The sequence below is a fragment of the Euprymna scolopes genome, chromosome 17 (genome assembly GCF_053919585.1).
Source record: "Euprymna scolopes isolate OS-2025 chromosome 17, ASM5391958v1, whole genome shotgun sequence".
Taxonomy (NCBI): domain Eukaryota; kingdom Metazoa; phylum Mollusca; class Cephalopoda; order Sepiida; family Sepiolidae; genus Euprymna; species Euprymna scolopes.
This window is the reverse complement of record NC_136498.1, coordinates 12,476,034-12,496,778: the sequence shown is the minus strand read 5'-3', so window position 1 is coordinate 12,496,778 and position 20,745 is coordinate 12,476,034.

Here is a 20,745-nt window from a genome sequence, read left to right as displayed (position 1 = left end):
CAAAATATAATAAGAAGCTATAACCACAAAATAACAAAGTAAACACAGTAAACATCGATTCTCAAAATACCTTCTCCGGCATGAAATAACTGCAAATTAAAAAAAAAACAAAAAAACTAAAAAAACATTTTTCCTCTACAAAACTACAAAACCAAACAAAACACTATGATTAAATATTTGAAGATATAACTATAAGAATTTAAAGTATAAACTTTTCCCAAAATTACTGGATTCTGCATTAATAAACAAAAAAGGTAGATATGCAGTAAGACGAAACAACCAATAAAAAATAATAGCATTATTGTCACAAAGGTTCAATTAAATTCGGGGTTCAAATCATCCGCCTACGTCATCCATACTAAGACATGTACAGAATTTGAAACATAAATCTCTATGCGTATTAAAATATTTATTTATTAAAAAATGTTTACAGATACTTATACAGGCAAACAAGATTTTCTATAGACTGAGCCATACAAGAAAACAGAATGGCGTGAAATGAAAGGGAATTTTCTATTTCGTATCCATAGATGCAAATCAATTTTTAATTAAAATATAATTCAATTTATATTTATCAAAGTTGCGTACAGGTACGAAACACAGGCACACGCTATCATATCATTATTACTGCGATTACCTCTTTATGACATGATAGAGAAACCATTATTTAAATTTGTTTAAATGTTTTAGAGTTTCTCCTTGAAAACTATGTAAATATATTTAATATATACTATTATTTAATTTGTATTATTTAATACTAGCTGGCCCGTGTTCTGGCATTGCCCACAAAAGGAGATTAACTAAAAATCTTCCCGGTTTAAACTTGAGCAATTAAATGTTGCTTATAATTGCCCAATGTGAACATAAGTCCCACAATTCTAACCTAAAAATAACAACCAGGATAGTATAAAACTATCTTGCAGGCTGTGCGTGCAATTGTCCCCCCACACAGTATTTGATACGGCTAAAACGTTGTTGAACATAAAAAAATAGTATAAGAGGTACAGATAATTTAGGCAGCAACAATATCAGTCTGGGGAAATCGGAGTATACAAATGTCGTAAACTGTCGACATAACAAAAAAAATAATGACGATTATGTCGGACATTGTGACATTGCAAATGAAAAGTATTTATCTCAGAAAGCGACGACTACAAAACAGTTAAGAAAATGGAGTGATTCTCTCGCCTGTCGCATCTAAAAGCGTGATCATCATAACGATGTGGCGATAACAATTTGGCGTTCATAATACTTGGACTAAGGTTCGAATCGTCCAACCGGCAATATGGTTGCATTATCCATACGGACGCCTGTAAATTAAAGATTATTATTGATTGTTAGGGTCTGTTTTTAGTTAAAGAATACCTTATTATAGAAAAGGCATTTTGACAACGAAAACAAAAAGTATTATATAATGCACTTCTGAAATATATAATTGGCAATACTTCAAAATTTGAATATTTAGGCAACGCTAATATAAGTGATAGGACACTCAAAATAGAAAATAAACTACAATCTCGTTTCCTGAGATCGCATAAAGGTAGAGGTTTTTCCAAAGAAACCTACGATCAAATTGGTCACGTCGGTTCGCAACGCCCAAGGATGTACGATTTATCCAAAATTTATAAGGAAAATGTTCCTATGAGATTTATTCTTTTAATGTTGGGTTTCGCCAAACATAAATTGGGTAAATTGTAAGCCAAGATCCTTACACCTGTTTTGAGGATATACTCTGGATTTTGCATTCCTGATTCTTTTCAGTTTGCGGAATTTATTCGTGATATCAAGAGTCCATCGAATACTTGGCGTTTATGTTACTATGCTATATCAAATTTGTTCGACATTGTGCATTTAGATAAAATTATCAGGATTTGTGCCAAAAGTCTTTAACATAGTTCTCTAGCTAAGCCCTCATTTTCTGGGCATATATCTTGAGCTCATGGGTTTAGCTACTAAGTGAGTTGAATTTAATTTTGAAGGGAACCTGTATTGTCAAGTTGATAGGAAAACAAGAGGAAGTCCTTTGGCTCCATAACATCTGATGATGATTCAATAGTTCGAATAAATAAAAGAACTTTCGGAGGAAAAACGCTCAATATCACGTGGTACAATAAATAAACGAATCGTACACATATGATTGTAAAGTTATCTATATAAATATAGCGGCAGATGTATGTATGCGTGTATTTGTATGAAAATATTTAAGCTATAATCTGTTGAACAACTGGTTACATAAATAAACAGGAAATAGTAATCATACACCAAGGATGATTTATAACAAGTAAAATCTTTATTTGGATTGATGAATAACGCGTACAGAAATATGTCGGCAAATTGAAACGTAATATGTTAACTTCAACTTACCGACATATTTCTATTACTTTTACACATGCGCAATTTAATTCATAGCTTCATATGCCCTTGTTTTTAAAACTTTCTAATTTATCTATCGATAGCTCAAACGGTAGGGAACGCGGCTGGAGTCCTAAACGCATGTCACCATAAATAAAGAAATTTGCATGAATTAAAATATATTTAATGTATTTTCGACCGGGCAATGTCAGGCACCCCACCCTCTAATTATTAATATTTTGTGTACATAAACAAGCGCTTGTTTTGTCTTATAAACTTGATCAATGTGGCTATAGTTAAATTCCGAATTACACAGGCAAACAAGATAGTTTTCTGTAGTTGGACAGACACAAGACGACAAAATGCGTCAAGTGAAAAGGTACCCTCCATTTTGTATTCATGGACGTAGATTAATATTAGCTTCAAGAAATATTTATAAATGTTTTATCAAATTTAGATATAGCGAGAAACAGGTGCAGACGCACGCGATCATGTCTGATAATTTCAGTTCTACTGATATTTACTGTTTAAAGTAACCCAATTCTAACAAGTAATGATATAAAACAACAAGATTTCAATATTTAAAACTTTACAAACGCTTTTCTTTTATAAACCGCATTAATACGTTTTGCGAAGCTTTAGCTATATTTAATAGTTTCTCTTTTCCTACTTTACTTTTCTTCTTTTTTCTTTCGGTCGTTCTTTCATAAAAATCTTATGAACATCGTCTTGCTGGATGTCAGATAAAATGTGTTACTAGCAACTCCATTTTCACGCGTTAATTTTAATCCTAAATGTATTTATTTATATCTGTCTTGGCTTTCATTGCAATAACAGTGGATATATTCTGCCCATAGAATCAATTATCAGAGGATTCATATACAGTATATTGTTAATCTTGCCGTTTCGTAATAAAATTCATATCAACAATATATAGGGTTAGAGCAAAGAATCTCACCAGGGGTCCATGTGGATCCCCATCGTACATGCAACATTACTATGGATTCATTTTTCTTTCCAAATAAACTGTTGATATATGTCTTTTAGTTTTCTTTTCATTAAATGTAAAAAAATAAACTATAGGGCTAACAAAAATAAATTTAAATCAGAAGAAATCGATGCGTAAAAAGGTTTAAAGCCATTGGTTTAGACATTACAACATTGTTTACTTCATTTTGATTTTTCAATAACAGCCGTCTACTTGTTTACAATCGTGTTTTCCCACTGCTTTAGCGCAATGAAACCATCTCTCAATATCTTACTGTAAATCTGTCTTTCTTTCTCTATTTAATCATATAATATATTACACTAGCAGGACCTGTGGAAATTCCATGTAATGAGGAATATATTTGATCAACAAATATTTTTCATAAAGCTGATGTGTTTCTGGATCGCGCGAAAATTAGTTTTGGGACAGAAAAACCAATAAAACGCAGCGAGTAATAGACTATCATCATTTCCCATGAAAAATAGTATCTATCGTATTTTATATATAAAACTGATCCAAATGAGATAAATTAATAAATACTATCAAATACTAACAAAATAATATTGTGCTACATAGCTCAATAGAAACAATAACATCACATCGTAAGAGATAATCTTTAATTTACTTTTTCAGTCCAGCACCTCTTTGTTGACAGTATTCTTTTTTTGTGACCTGTTTTTTTTTTTCGAATTTTCCTCCTTTTATATAATATTTCGTTGATTTCTATTTTCGCAGAAGAACTCCTTCACGTCGAAATTACTATGAGTTCCCTTCTCATAACATTACAAAATTGATCAAGGTATATTATAAGGATATTAAAAATAAGATTACATCAAACGAAGATCACTTTTTATTATTGTCCAAGGTTGCCAGATTGGGAGGTTTTAAGCCAAATTTCGCGAATTTGGCATTTTGTGAAGCACTTTCGTCTTCAAACATTGTATTGACCTTTTTTTTTTAAAAGATAACTTATGGATCAACTTAGGAGGGACAAGCAAATATTTGACAATTTTGACAAGCTTGTTTTAAATATGGATTTAAACAAATTGCTTACCTACTTACGTGTTCGAACTTACAATCCCAAATCTTGTAGTCGAGTCGTTAACTCCTTAGCCAGCTGGTCTATTGAGATTTAAGGGCGTCATACGGTTTTAATACAAGATCATACCGATAATTCTATCTAAAGTGTGATATAAGGGGAGAGAACTATATTGGTACTTCCAAGACGATAAAATTATTTTACCACAAATAAAGTATTCTGCCTTTAATAAGAGAACTAAAAATATATAATGAAATAAGTAAATATCATTTATCTATTAACAAGTTGGTTTTGACTTTTCAAGACTCATCAATATAGATTAAAACGTATATAAAATAGCTTTACCTAACACATTAGATAGCATAAACTTTGACGCCAAGAATATACTTACAAAATGAAAATTCATAATTATACAGACATTCTAACTCCAGGAACTCAAAGGTTTAACCTGAAAGACCACAAAACTAATTTCCAGTGCAAGCCTTCTATTGGATTAATGTGCCCCTTTAACTCACATTTCGGAGCAGTAAGCAAAATAATTCTTGATAGAATCATCCCATCGTTTAGGAAAAAAAGCATCTTTCCCTCTTTGGGAATGCTCACTCAGTTATAAAATGGTTTCTTAAATTTAAAGATAAACAAATGCTGAGCTTCATAACATTTGATATAGGTAATTATTTCCAGTCAATTTCTCCTATCTTCCTAAATAAAGCCCTCCTCTTTGCAAAAAAATAAATAAATAAAATAGAATGAATAAAAATGTATTATTCTCACAGACATAAAAGTTAAATCAAATCTTTTTAGCTGGATGATATCTCTTACTTTTTGACGATAAAATCTGAACCAAGAAAGTCACACCTAATAATTTGATAATCTCATGGGTAGTGACCCTGTACAAACCATAGATTAAGTCGGACGATATCTTTGGAAAGAACTAAAGCTGCTATTTAAATCTATTCCAGGAGGACATTATAGGGATGATGCACCCCTTATTACTAGTGCCAAACATAAGGAATATAATAACACAATTAAAAGGCTATAATTATTTTTCAACAACTTCGGCCTTACCATAACTATAGACCTGATAAAAAATCAAACTTAATGTCAGAATCATTTAACTTCTACCATAAACCTTACTTATCTCTCTTCTATGTCCATAAACTTTTAAACCACCCTAATTCGATTATAAAATCAATGTTTCCGACAGTTTCGAACAGAAACCTAAGCTATCAGCAAACAGATCATAACTTTCGACCAAAGCTCTACCTTTTTCAATAATGCATTATTAAATTCGGGATACTATGAGAAGATTAATTTCACCCGAGACAAACACCGCCAACCTCCTTAAATCCGTAATCATACATAATATGACAAAAAGAACTAATCTAAATTCTCTACCCAATTTAAATAATAATGTAAACAACCCTTCATATAACTATTAGTTCCACTCAACCAAATGAACTTCACCATTCGGTTTCCCGAAGCCGTCTTATAAAGAAGAAAGATATCTTGTTTAATCCACCCCTTTAGCAGTAACGTCCCCACAAGGAATTATTTAGAATTGTAAAAGCGTTATTTAACCCCCCCCATGTAGATATAGTACTATTTTAAACAAAAATCTAATTTCTTTACCTATTGTTTGTTGGAGATGTACCTCCATGGGATTAATGGACTATATCATGACCTCACTTCCTCTGACGACGTCACTTCCGGTATCGAGTACCGGTGCCCGGGAGTCTGAGTTTGGAACGTGACCAAGGCGATCAGGTGAAACATCCAACCGTTGAGGAAGGGTATTGATCCATCTGTTTTTGCCTGTAATATATGTGAATGCATGTTTGTTCTTAAAGTCATGTGTTCCTTCGTTCTTATTACCATTTAACCCCATAACAACTGGCGACGACGGATTCGACTTTCACACGGGTGAACTCCACAACGGGTGAACGACGGATTCGACTTTCACACGGGTGAACTCCACAAAACAAAACACAAAATTATAATTGACTTCAAAAGAACTTCTGATTTACAAGCTAAGAAGTTGTCTGGCAATTACGTTCTAAAAACAAAAGCCTAAAAATACAAAAAAAAAACCCAAAACACAGAAACGAACACAAGACAAAGTAATATTTTTGTCTCTATATTTAAATTGAAAAGAACTGTACGAAACGCATTTTTGTAATAATTAAAAATTAATTTGGTTGTTTATTGAAAGAAGAAAGAAAAAAAAGATACAAAATGTTGACCTAATATTGCAATATTTTGGATGAAGAATGGAGTATGATCCCACACAGTCGGACGATTCTATTTATAGACGATGCTGCTAGGAACTGACGAATCGAATTAATTCACGTTCTGCTACCAACCAATCAGAAACCAGAATTGCTTCATAAATATAAAACCTTTTATGTAGCAATTTTACATGTTTTTTCCGTCTCGACACGGTAAGAATATTTTGCTCTGTGGAACTGTCTACTGCAAACAAGTTACCTCTCAGAACTTGTGTGTACCAACGATCCATCCGAAACATTTTAGAAACTAAACATGGCTTACACTTCTAGACCTAATTTTCACCGCAAGGATAATTCTAGTGTAACCCGTCAACTGTTTATTCGTATGCAAATTTGAACATTTTTCAAATGAAGTGAAAAGTTGTTTTTTCCTTTGTTTTTGCTGCTAACTTCAGGCAATATTTTAACGGGAAAGAAATGTTTTCCCCCCTTTTCGTTTTACTTGGACTAAAAGAGAAATACTTTTCTTTCATTGAGTGGAATTTTCTTAAATATTCTATTTTTAACTTTCGGTTTTAAAGTGAAAAAAATTGTCTGTCGCGTAGGGACAGGCCTCACTCTACACACATAAAAATCAGCCATTTTGGTTAACTGCCGGACAATCCGCAATTATTTTTATTCTTTTGCAACTGTATTGTATCACTGTACATTTTTTTTGTTTTTTCGTTAGATAGCAAAAAAAAAGTTTGTACACCCTCATATAGGGTTATCTCTAAGGTTTTTACCAAGAAACAACGGATAAATTACCCCCTCTTCACACACACACACATACACACATACACACACACTCAAGGAAAGGCATTTTCTTTTTTATTTTATTATTATTTTATCTCTCTTCTCTAGTAAAAACGGAAACAATTTTTTATGCGTTTGGAAAAAAAGCCATTAAAAGATGGAGGACATTAAAACATTATTAATACAGCTAATCAAGGATCAGATGGACCAGCACCATAAAGCTGAGGAAAATTTAAAAGAACGTGATAAACAGTTCCAGTTACAATTTCAAGAGAGGCAGCAAGCGTTTGAGGAGAGAATGCTACTTCAACAACAGAGACAGGAGGACCCATTGTTAAAAATATTTGATAGAACGGAACACAGGCGCCACATTTTTGCTTTTTTCCAAAGTACAAAATGCAATGCTATAGAAACGTTCAACTACCAACCGGAGTTGGAGGGAATGTTTGACGCTTTCTATCGGAGAGATAAGGACCTATTCACTGTAGATTGTCAAGAGCGAAGCAACGCTAACAAAGTTCGCCTACTTTTGAGGAAGTTAGGGACCACAGAACATAGCAAGTTTGTGAATTATATTCTCCCTAGGAAGACGAGTGAATTGGAATTTTCTGAATCGGTCAAACTTTTATCCGAACTATTCAGCCCGAATTCTACGCTCTTTCATAGAAACCTGCAAAAAAGCGATTACGACGATTGCCTAACCTTCGCATCCGTGGTAAATAAACACTGCCATGATTTCCGCCTATCTGACTTATTGGCATCTGACAAAGGAAGCAAAAGAACTGAAACAGCAAGACCGGAAGCTAAAAAACCCGGGCAAAAGAATTCCCCAAGGCAAAGCAATCTAAGAAGGCTCAAAGGACCCCAACAGATGAAGCATTTCAACATTTTCTACACGTGTATAGGATTACACCCAACTCGAACACACCAACAGCAGCCTCACATGCAGAAACGATGTTTGACGGAAAGTGAAATCCGTTTTTGCCAAGCTCTCATTCAAACAGTCAAGGCAACTAGTGACCACTTGTGTACCCAGTAAACGTGAAAGAGTGTTTTTCAAAAGTTATCAAAACAACACATCATTCTGGCAGGTAGGTACAAATACTAAGAGAGTCGGTGACGTGATATACATCATCCAAGGACCAACATATACCCACAAACGTCACCAGAATCAACTAAGAAGATGTCGATCAGTTGAAACCAGCGACAGTCAACCTATGGAAAATGAGCTGATGGACACTGTCTTCGAAACTTTTGATCTTGAACTTCCTCAACCAACACCTGAACTACGGCGGTCGTTCCGCAAGAGAAAGTTTACCGAACCCTTGATGGTAAACTCTTAAAAGTAGAGGTACTGACAGCTTTACGAACAAAAAGATTGGGAGGGGAGTGTTGGGGACGCCCCTCCATGGGATTAATGGACTATCTCATGACGTCACTTCTTCTGGCGATGTTACTTCCGGTATCGACTACCGGTGCCCGGCAGTCTGAGTTTGGCACGCGACCAAGACGGTCGGGTTCAAACACCCAACCTTTGAGAAAGGTTATTGCTCCACCTGTTTTTGCCTGTGGATCTATGTGAATACATGTTCGTTCTTAAGTCAAGTGTTCCTTCGTTTTTATTACCATTTAACCCCATAACATTTTTATAATAGTATTCATACAATTAACACTCAGCGATCAACTCCTAAAACCCATATGTATATTGGCTCAACCTTCACGCTAATTTAACCCCTCATTTCAAACTATGTTTATTCATTCACCGAAGATAAGATAACCAACAAAAAGAGTGCAACACTTTCTTCATTAATTAAAAATCTTTAGGCTTAAAACATAAGCTTCTCTATTAAATGGTCAATACTTAAAAAAATGTACATTCTACACTTCTGGCGCTAAGTATCGCCAGCTCTGTATATCGGAAACTGTAAGCATTATCAGCTTTTCTCGCAGTTTTAACATTATTAATTCTAAAAACGAATTTATTTCAAGCTGCCAACAAAGGAAAAATACAAGTATAGGTAATTCGAAATTGCATAATGTCCCTCCATTTACCTCATATTTTTTAATATTTAGCTGGTAATTTTTATATCACACTGATATTTAATTTCCCATTTTAACTATAATCTCATAATCTTCATTCTTTAAATATTACAATCTCTTCTTGCTTACTGCTCCAAAAATTCCGTTTTTTATCTGTACGTCATTTTAATAAGACAATTATACCCAAATCTCTTAATACTCTTCTAATGCATCGACCCGTAGCTTTTTACATCACCCCTCCACTCTTAGCCATCATGACCTTCCGATTTAGTGCCCAGGCACTATCTCCCCCTTCGCACTATTCTTCTTTACATCTCTAATTCTATACTGCTCTGTCCTCAAAACTCTTTATAAACTCGATTTCTTTATCTGCCTTTTCTCTTCATTACTTTCTAATCCTTTTAAATACCTTAAGTTTACTTTTCAGATTATTTTCCCTTACCTTTTTTTAATATGAATTACTATATCCTCAATTAAATTTATTTCCACTTTATTCCATTGTTCATTTTCATTCATATTAATCCTTTTTCTATATTGATTTCAATATGCATATTACATATTTTCGTTTTATAGCGAACACATATATCATTTTCGTTTGATCCTTTAATTCTTCTTCTTCCTGTTCTTCTTTTTATTATTATCATTATTATTTTCTTCTATCTACACCATTTATATTATAATATATACATATTTATATTTATTTATTTATATCTATTTATACATTGTTAGCTTCATATCTCTACTTGGTTCCTCACTTTATTTTATGTATGGTGTATGAATATGAATTATTATATTTGTTTGATAATATGAGCATATGTGTATGCGCCTATGTATGCATGTATTTATATATGGACTTATATGCATATGTTTGTATTTGTTTGTATGTATATATATTTTTTTACGCAGGCATCACCACATTATCAAGACCAAGAGGCCACTCGAGGATAAGGGTTAAAGAGTTTACAGTAGAAATTGGGCAATATAGTAATCATTAGTAATGGAAATTCCGTAAATTTATTAACTTATATGGAACGGCTCATCAAGAACTTATTTACGTTAGACTTGGAGACAACCATATTGTAGTCAACCGGAATTCCACAGGCGTGCAGTTCTAAAAAAAGAAACTTTGTTCATGGAATCTACGTTTTGATTTAGGCATAGATAAAGAGTGGGGAAAGTTTTTTTTTTACAGTGGTTTCAGATAGACGAGTGTTTTTCCTAAAAGATTGGCGAGGGGGGACCAGAGATTGGAGTTCAGATGAGCATATATATGTATATGTATACATATTTGAGTGTGTGTGCGCATATGCACATGCAAGTGTATATGCACACATATGTGTGTATGTGTATGAGCATGTACGCATGTTTGAATCTATGAATGCCTGTATATATGTATATTTATATATATGTAAATGTTCATGTGTATGTATATATGTAAATGTATGTATATGCATGCATGTCTATACATATGTTTATTTATATGTACATGTGTGTATATGTGAATGCATGCATTGTGTATGTATGTACGTTGCATATAGTTATATATGAATATCTATGCGTATATGTGGATATCTATGTATGCATATATGTATATATATATACATACATCTGTATACTTATGCACATAATATTTTTACGTAGGCGTATTATTATTATTATTATTATCATTATTATTATTATTATTATTATTATTATTATTATTATTATTATTGTCATGCTTATTAATATGCACACAATTGGCCTTCGGGCCAAGACCAAATTTGAGTGTCTGCTCTGAGACTGCATTTAACCTTTTCTGTCCTTGGTCAGTGAATGAGACATTCTTCATGACCAAAACAATTTTTACTTTTATTTTATTTTTATATTTATTTTTATTTTTGTATTTTTTGTCCCTATCCAGTTGGCACTTTTTGTAAGAATGGGGAATGGGATTTACTCCACATTAAAAACTGACATTGTCTCTAACTCTGCTCTCGTGGGGAGGTAAGTAAAGAGGTTAAATAATAATATTAGTAATATTATTATTATTTAAAATTATCACATTGGTTATTAATGCTTTACTATATTTATGTATTAATATTTTTGTTTCAACTATTACTATTACAATAACTATTGATGTCATTATTTTTATCGTTCAACAAATGTGTTTCGGTTTCTAACCATTTATTATACATATTGAAATCAATTGCGTTTCTTAATTCGTTGCAAAAAATTTATATATGCAAAAATAAAAAATATAACATTCCTCTTCAACAAACAGCAAAATAAATTCACGTAAACTCTTTCGAATATTGTTGCAAGCAATGAAAGCTGTTCAAAATACAAATTTCCAGTTTTCTTCAACGTCTTTCATTTTTATTTCGATACTTTTTGTGACCAAGAGTGGAGGACTGCTTGAAATATAAAAAATAAAATATTAAATACAAAAAAAAAAAAAAAAATAAGATGGTTTCCATGCTTCAAAAACCACTATAACCATTGAAATTACTATTCTAGACGCATACGTTGCATAACATTATATATATATATATATATATATATATGAAAATGTCTGTCTGCGTGTCTGTGTGTCTGTCTGTGTACATTTCTCTACGCAATAACTCTGTCAATTTTAAGTATACAGACTAGAAATTTGATATACAGGGTAGTAAGATTTGGGAAAAACTTTGTGGTCTGTTTCAGCAAGAAATTTTGCTGTTAAATGGTCAAAGTTCAACAATTTGACCTTTGAGACCTCTACCAAAACTCTCCGCCAATGTTGGGTATAAACACTTGAAATTTTGGATATAGGTTCATTGCCCATGGATCTAACTTAAAAACTTGATGTGACCCAAAAACAATGCATTTTAAGGGGTTATAATAGGGGTCAAAGTTAAAAATAATTTGACCTCTGCGGTCTCTACCAAATTACTCAGACAATTTCTGGTCTAAACATTTGAAATTTTACATAAAGCGTATTCAGAGATAGGACAAGCTTTTTAATCGGGTTGGGTCGAAAATTTGACCTACGAATATATAAATGTATGTATGTTTGCATGTCTCCCTAAAACTTTCGACAGAGGCGACGGATTTTCACAAGATCAGTATCGTTTGGAAGTCCGACCTTTCAGACGACAGATACCGAAACATTGGCTAAAAATATAAATTTCTTCACCCTCAACTGGGCACTTTTCTATAGGGAGAGGTCGCCTTTTTCGCCGATATTTTCGAAAGTCATCCCGTCTTTTCGATTGTCTAGCCTTAATTTAAACCTACATCACTTCCGATTTCCCGATGGTTGTAACAGCAAAGACATCACGTTTTTTCCCCGTTCTTTTCCTCCTTCGCGGCACGGTTTCGAGTCTGCTTTCATACTACCACTATTTTTGCTCAACGCACACCTTCAAACACCCGTGAAACTCCGGGCACCCATGCTAGTATATATATATATATATATATACATATATATATATATATATATATATATATATATATATATATGTATATGTATATATATATATTCGCGCATATTTATTGAAGAGGATCTTCGTTCTTCTTTTTATGATCTTTCTTTCGAATTTTTCTTGTTTTCGTACAAGTATTTTTGTTGTGTGATCCAAAGTTCTTATAAAGTCCCCTAGTTTACCGAATGTTTTCGGTCTCGATTGACCATCGTCAGGGTTGTTCTTCCTGTGCATCCTACTTATTGATTGATTTGTTTTCTATCGTTTTACTGTTTTTATTACTAATTTACTATGTGTAGTTTCGCCTAATTTGAATTTATATATATATATATATATATATATATATATATATATATATATATATATATATATATATATATATATAAATGTCGTTCCAAACGTTTAAAAGTCGTTCCAAACGTAAATGCGTCCTATTTTTTTAATACTAAAATGAAGTTTAAGAGCTACAAAAACGGGAATGATACTCTTAAAACGACCAACTGTTTGGTCTCCAGAATTGTTTTTCTACTTAGTCCTCACTATTCTCAATGCCCTTTTGCCAGTAATGGGGTGGTGGCAGTGCAAGCGTATCCAGAGCTCGCTTTGTCATATTCCAAAATAGAAAATGCTATACAAAAATATATATCACACTGCGATGTCATATAATCAAGTGTATGAGCCCGTCAACTATAACCTATAGTTATGCTTACGATGTTTACCGTCTCCTCTCACAAATCATCTAAGAAATAGAGTATACTGTGAAATTCCCCAAGAAAAAAATTAGTATAATGAATTAAATGGTGTTTTTATGCACAGAACAGACTGCCTAGGAACAATATATCCTAATCAGCTATTCAGCAATAAACGTTCGTTTGTTTTTTGAATGCCATTGTCTCGAACAAATAAAGATCGTTTTATATTGGTATTTTTCAAATCCTCTTCTTCGTGTTGCGAGTATGTTGTCAGTAGGTTATAAGCTTTTGAGTAGATAAATTCTTACATATTTACTTCTATTTCAGGCCATGAAATAAAAAATAATAATCTAAACACTAATGATATTTGATGCTTTTTTTAACTACAGAACAGTAGTATAATGTTACAGAAATCTTCATAATAATTTTATCATGTATATAAAAAAGATGTAACAGAGCGGGTGTGCCAGAAATATTTTGCTAGATTCCGAAAAGAAAACAAAATCAGTGAGATTTTGTTCGCTCTAGACGGTTAAAGATGACCGATAATAATCGTTAAAGCTGTAGTTAAATAAACTCTCCCTTTGACAAGACAAATCGCAGACATTATTGAGACTTCTAAACAGAGCCTGGAAAATTAATTGTATTAATTAGTTTATATATCTAATCTTGATATCTTGTTCCTCCTTCCTAAAACAGAAAACACAATTTTTGACTAAAATAATGTTTCGTATCGTTGGAGACTAATTTAAAATCGACTGGTGAATAATCAGATGGTAGCAAACGTTTTATATAAATTAGGTTTGGAGAAATTACCGCAATCAATGAAACAATTGTTGATCACATTCCCTAACGAGAAAAAAGTAACCGACCTCGAAGAAATAGCGGACAAAATAGCTGATAGCAACCATTAAAACTATACGAACGCATTTAACATACACATATCTAGATATCTAAAATTGATTTAGAAAGAGCAAACATGATTGAAAATTTAAGCAAAATAATTAATGAAAAGCAACCCGGAGTATAATCCTATAACAGATTACATCAACTAAATTCCCACGGCAGAATAAATTGCCATCAGAATGTGTTACCACAACAGATTCTTTGAAAGGACATTTCATTGATATAAACTTAATATTAAACTAGCAGAACCCGTTTTACGGCGTTGCTCGATGAGATATAAAAAAATTTTAAGTGTAAAAAATATTAAGTAAATATTTTGAATTGCTAAGTACATGCGTATCAGTGGTGACTGCTGGTAATATGGCACAAAGCAAGAACAGATTAGGTAAGAGAACTCTCCTCCAAAGAAGAAACAAATAAAATTATGATTATCTGGTGCATCGTCATGTGTGACTCACGTGAAAAAGAGACTGTGGAGAAACGCATGAGAAAATATTAACAGAAAAATGTTTCACACAAATGTTATGCAATAAATTATTAAAAGCGCAATTAAATTAATGGTTTCTTAGGTATTTACTAATTAGAGCAAAGAACTTTTGAAATTGATGGAGTTCTTATGCTGAAACGCCTGAAATAAATGGAAATATGATAAGTAATAAAATATAGTATGATAATACTTTACGCATACATGTCAACTATATATTGTTGGAATAGATTTCTACATTTAATAAGCATGTTAAAACTTCAATCCCTGACTATCATCGTATATGCGTAGAAAGTGTTACATGCAATTTTTATTCTTGTTATTAACTCTTTGTTATGATGATTTGTTTTTTAACACATCGTGATATGATATTTTTAAGCTATCCAATAAATGATTGGGTACTGCAAAGCATCATATGTTTCAGCGATGCGTTTTAGTTAATTGTTTCGGAATTTCAAAATTATGTTCCGATGATGAAACTCCTAACCTACTGTTATAGCAGTTACATTATATGTCTCAAGGACATTCTCTAATCCATTTTCTTCTATTACATTATCTACAAGTTGCTACATTACTCAAATGTACCTAGTAGCACATCTGAACGTATCTGATAATTACGTGCAGCATCATATTTACGCCCTTCATGCAACCAGAAACTTGAGTGAGGAACAGTTCTATGCGAGAGCTGTACCTACATAACGTCAAGTATAGCATATCTGTTTGTTCAACGATCTGTACTAAACAGTGCCAGACTAGTAAGGTCACCCGGCGTCTCCATTGTAGGACCCCAGCCGCGGAAACGCCAGAACACGCGTTCTGTGAATGCAGCAGACTCAGACGGTACTGTGTGTATGTCAACGAGGTTACGGCTCGCATAGAATCTGAGCAATCTCACCCGCTGGACGTGTCCTACGTCATCCACAGCGACGAGCAGTTGTAGGACAGGTAGAAACGAATGTTTTTTCTCGCGATCTTGGCCGTTGCTAGAATGGTAATATAAACGTCGAGACTGCAAGAGAAGTGCGGGACTGTTACTGATCGGAATCCGGTCCCCTTCGTCAAATCTACGTAATGATCAGATGTGATAAGAAAAGATTATATTCCGCGGCCTGTGACTGAAAATGGATTAAGATAGCAAGTCTGTGCGTGCGCAGAGGTGAAAAGTTAGAGTTAGTGTTCACCACTTAAGTATGGCGCGTACAGTTCCAATTCCTGCCACAGTCCAGACACATAACAATGCATAGACGAGGTTCTTAGTTAATTAGTGAATGGTCGCCTCTATCCCTGATAGAAAACCTCCAAGATTCCCACACCCCAACCTTTCCTTTTCATCCCCGGCCACTATAATACGTGATCTGATCTTGGAGCAACTTTAACTTCAAATACTCCTCCATTTCTCTCCCACCTTATTTTTCCTCGACCCCTCGTAACATTTAGAGATCGGCCTGCTTGTATTCGGCTTCCATGTACTCGAAAAACAGAGGGCGGTCTACCATCTAAGGAAATCTTTGTATATTCTTTTGGACATTCTTTCCCCCCCCCCACGTTAATGAATTAAAAACGATCATTTTATTATATAATGTTATTTCTACTCATATTATATATATACTAGACTACCCGTGACCCGTTAGCTATGGAATAATGTACGAGCGTGACACTTGTGACGTAAAGAAAATAGTTTTTGTGACATAACAGAAACATTTCTATGAAAGTATATTAAAAATGAAAAAAAGAATACAGATAGATTTCTATGAGTCGTTCTGTTTATAAGTGTTTATTTTTTAACAAAAACTTACAGCCATTAAATTATAAGTGGTTTGCCATACTTAGAGGTAAATCTGCACTATTCAAATTTCGATATATCGTTTACTTTAAACGCGAAAAAAAAACAATTGGGACGCTGAAAACGTACACAGTAAAACAATACGTTGTAAAATGCTGTTATGGTTGTCAAAGGTTAAAGCAGATTTATTTGTAAGAAAATTGCGTTAAAATAACTAAAACGTAATACGGAAATGAACGATGTAAAAAATGCAGAAATTATTAACAATTATTTAGATAATTTAAACGCAGAAAAAGAACGAACTGGGACGCTGAAAACGTACATAGTAAAACAATACGTTGTCAACGGTTCAAAGTTGATTTATTTGTAAGAAAATTTCGACAGTATACTTGTAATACAGAATAGTTGCAAAACATCCTCATCCTCCCCATATTAAATAATAATTTCTAAATAACAACGTTAATATTTGAGTGCACAGGTCAAATTCTGCAAAAGTAGCGATTTGTTTATTTGTTTACACTGTTATAGGATTATGTTTATGCACACATGCGCAACCGGAAGTCGTAAACCGGATGTTGTGTTACAACACTCGTTACAAGGTCATTTGAGTTTTATAATTATATATATATATATATATATATATGCATTCTATTTACAAAAATAAACGATTTGATTTGGTATTCTAAAGTAGGACCCCCCCGATGCGCTATTGTGGTAAAATAAAACTACTTTGACCTAGTTTAAATCAGCAAGAGGTAGAGTGACGAGGATGACAACAGATGACATAACATCAGATTAAAAAATATATAACTCGAAGAGTAAGAATAATATATTGTCTCATTAAAACAGTTTGTTTACTGTAAGAAAATGAGAGATTTGGGTTTAATTAGATTTTGATGTGAGTTCTGTAAATTATTGAATGTACAGTAGAAACGACATCAGTAACATCTATTACCATTTAATTCAATTTATTTTACAATTGATACATCAGAGATTGACAATAAACAGTCAGTAAAGTTTCCTTAAAATTATGCTCGATCAAAAGAAGAACAAAAACATCTGTGTTCAAAAGACAGTGCTAGTCTACTAAAGCCAGTTTCCCGGAATATATATATATATATATATATATATATATATATATATATATATATATATATATATATATATATATATATATATAAACCAGGAAAAAACTTAAAGAAAATCAAATTGTGTCCGCCCTTGAGGCTTGCATTTACTAACATCCGTGGGCTTAGAACTAATTTAAATAATGTTGAAGCATTTCTCCTAACAAACATCCCGGATATCTTACACTAAATTAGACTAACCTACACTCCTCCATCCCCTCTAACTACTTTAACATGCCCGGATATCTCCCACTCTGTTGTAAGGACTCTGACAGACATTTGCACGGGATTGGAGTCTATATTCGAAACACCCTTCTCCTGACTAGAGAAAAAAAACTAGAACCGGACGATCAAGCCTTTATGTGCTGTAGACTTAACATGCAACATAATATTAGTTACTTTTATTTTTTCTACCGCTCTCCCTCGACCCAGGACTGTACTCTAATAAACAAAGTCTCTGACAGCATAGATATAGCAGTACCCTCGACACTATCGCAAAAGTTCTTGTATTTGGTGTCTTCAATGTCCACCACAGTAACTGGCTTGGATTCTCTAATTACTCGGACGCAGCTGGCACCACAACACATAGCTTCTCTATATCACATTCCCTATCACAGACGGTTACGTTTCTAACCCGTTTCCCTGACCAGCAAGAGCAACACGCATCACTTTAAGATCTATTTCTGACCACAGTTCGTGATGATTGTGTTACGAACGGCCACAGCCATCTTGGGAATGCTGATCCTGTAGTGATAATAGTTAAAATCAACCTAAACTCTAGAGCCAAAACGGAAGAGCCATTGCTCAAAACAACGAGATATTATAAAAAGGCCGACTGGGAAGCACTCAGGGATCTCATTAGAGACGTCCCAATGGCGAAATATCTTTTCACTTCCTGCTGAATAGTGCGCAAATGAGACCACTGAATAGTTCAAAACAGCAATTGAAGCACATGTCCCCACGCGGAGATTTTAAAGCAAGCCTCACTCTTCCCAATGGTTTACTTCCACATGTGCAGCTGCTATAGCTCAAAGGCAGCACGCGTACCACAGATTTAACCGGGATAAGTCCAGTTCAAATAGGCAGAAGTATATAGAAGTCAGAAGTAACTGTAAGAAAGAAATAGAGACAGCTAAGAGAGAATTTACTGAAACCACCCAAAAACGCATCGAAGCTCAGAAATTAGGAACCCGTGACTTCTGGAAAATCTACAACAGTGTAGTAAATAATGGTCAATCAACAATTCCCCCACTATCTAACAATCATGAAGTTGTTTGCTCAGCAACCGAGAAGGCTAACATGCTTGCCAGTCGGTTTGCCTTCAACTCCACACTAGACCCTGCTAACCACCCTCTCTCAGCCTTTCCTTTGCGGATAGACGCCACATTGACGATCTGAAAATCACACCTTCTCAGGTGCATGCCACTATAAAAAATCTTGACACTGCAAAATCATATGGACCTGATCTCATCCCGGCTGTGCTATTAATAAAAGTGCTCTCCTGAAGTAGCTCCAATCCTCTCCAAACTTTACAACAAATGCCTTAATGAATCTTGCTTTCCTACCTGCTGGAAAACTGCTTCTGTGGTACCAGTTTTCAAGAATTCCGGCGAAAGAACTGACCCACTAAATTATCACCCCATTAGCATCCTCCCACTTTTTGTCAAAATATTTGAGTCCATAATTTACCAAGCTCTAGTCCATCACCTTACAGATGCTAAACTTCTGACCGACCAACAATATGGATTTAGGCAAGCCCGTTCCACAGCAGATATCCTAACTGTAATTTCTGAACGTATATATCATTCACTGGACAAAGCAGGGGAGGGTAGAGCGGTAGCTCTAGATATATCTAAGGCTTTTGACAGGGTATGGCACGAAGGTCTTCTCAGGAAAGTCAGATCATACGGTATCACTGGAAGAATACTTAATATAATTAAATCCAGGTTTTTCTCGATGGTCGTACATCTAAACAATATGATATAAATGCGGGAGTACCTCAGGGGTCTATCCTTGGCCCTCTATTATTCCTAATATTCATAAATGACCTCCCTGACAAAATTGTCTGTGAGATGGGTATATATGCTGATGACACCACGCTCTATAACAGACACGACAGGAAAACAAATGAACACATATCTAAATAAATGGCAGAAACACTAGAGGATGACCTCCAATCTGTAGTGGAATGGGAATAAAAATGGATGGTCACATTCAATGCTACCAAGACTAAACTTGTTTCTTTCAAGAAACCTTCTCTCCCACCAATAGTAATGGCCAAAGACTCTTTATCTGAAAGCACATCTTTTAAACTCATCGGTCTAAGATTTACAGGAAACATGAGTTGGAACAATTGCATTGAAAGCATTGCCAGGACTGCAGCGAAAAAGGTAGGTTCTCTCTACCGTGCTAGAACGCTACTGACCCCTGAAAGTATCCTGTACCTCTATAAGGCCACCATTCGCCCATGTATGGAGTATTGTTGTCATATTTGGACCGGTGCATCTGCTACTAGTCTCTTACTCCTAGACAAGGTTCAAAAGAGAGTCGCCAACCTAATAGGTCCTGAACTATCATCTAAGCTTCAGCCTCTGTCCCATCGACGCAATGTAGCATCCCTTTGCCTGTTCTACAAGTATTTTAACGGTGTATGTTCCGACGAGCTGCAAGAACTTGTACCCTCTCGACGTAAATACCTCCAACATACCGGACAAGCAGTACAATCCCACCCCTTTACAGTAGAGATCCCTAGATGTAAGAGAGCCTTCTACCCCAGTAGTTTCTTCCCGGAACCGCTAGAATTTGGAACTCCCTGCCAGGTTCCTGCTTCCCCAACTGTACTGACATGCAGAAGTTCAAGTGTAACGT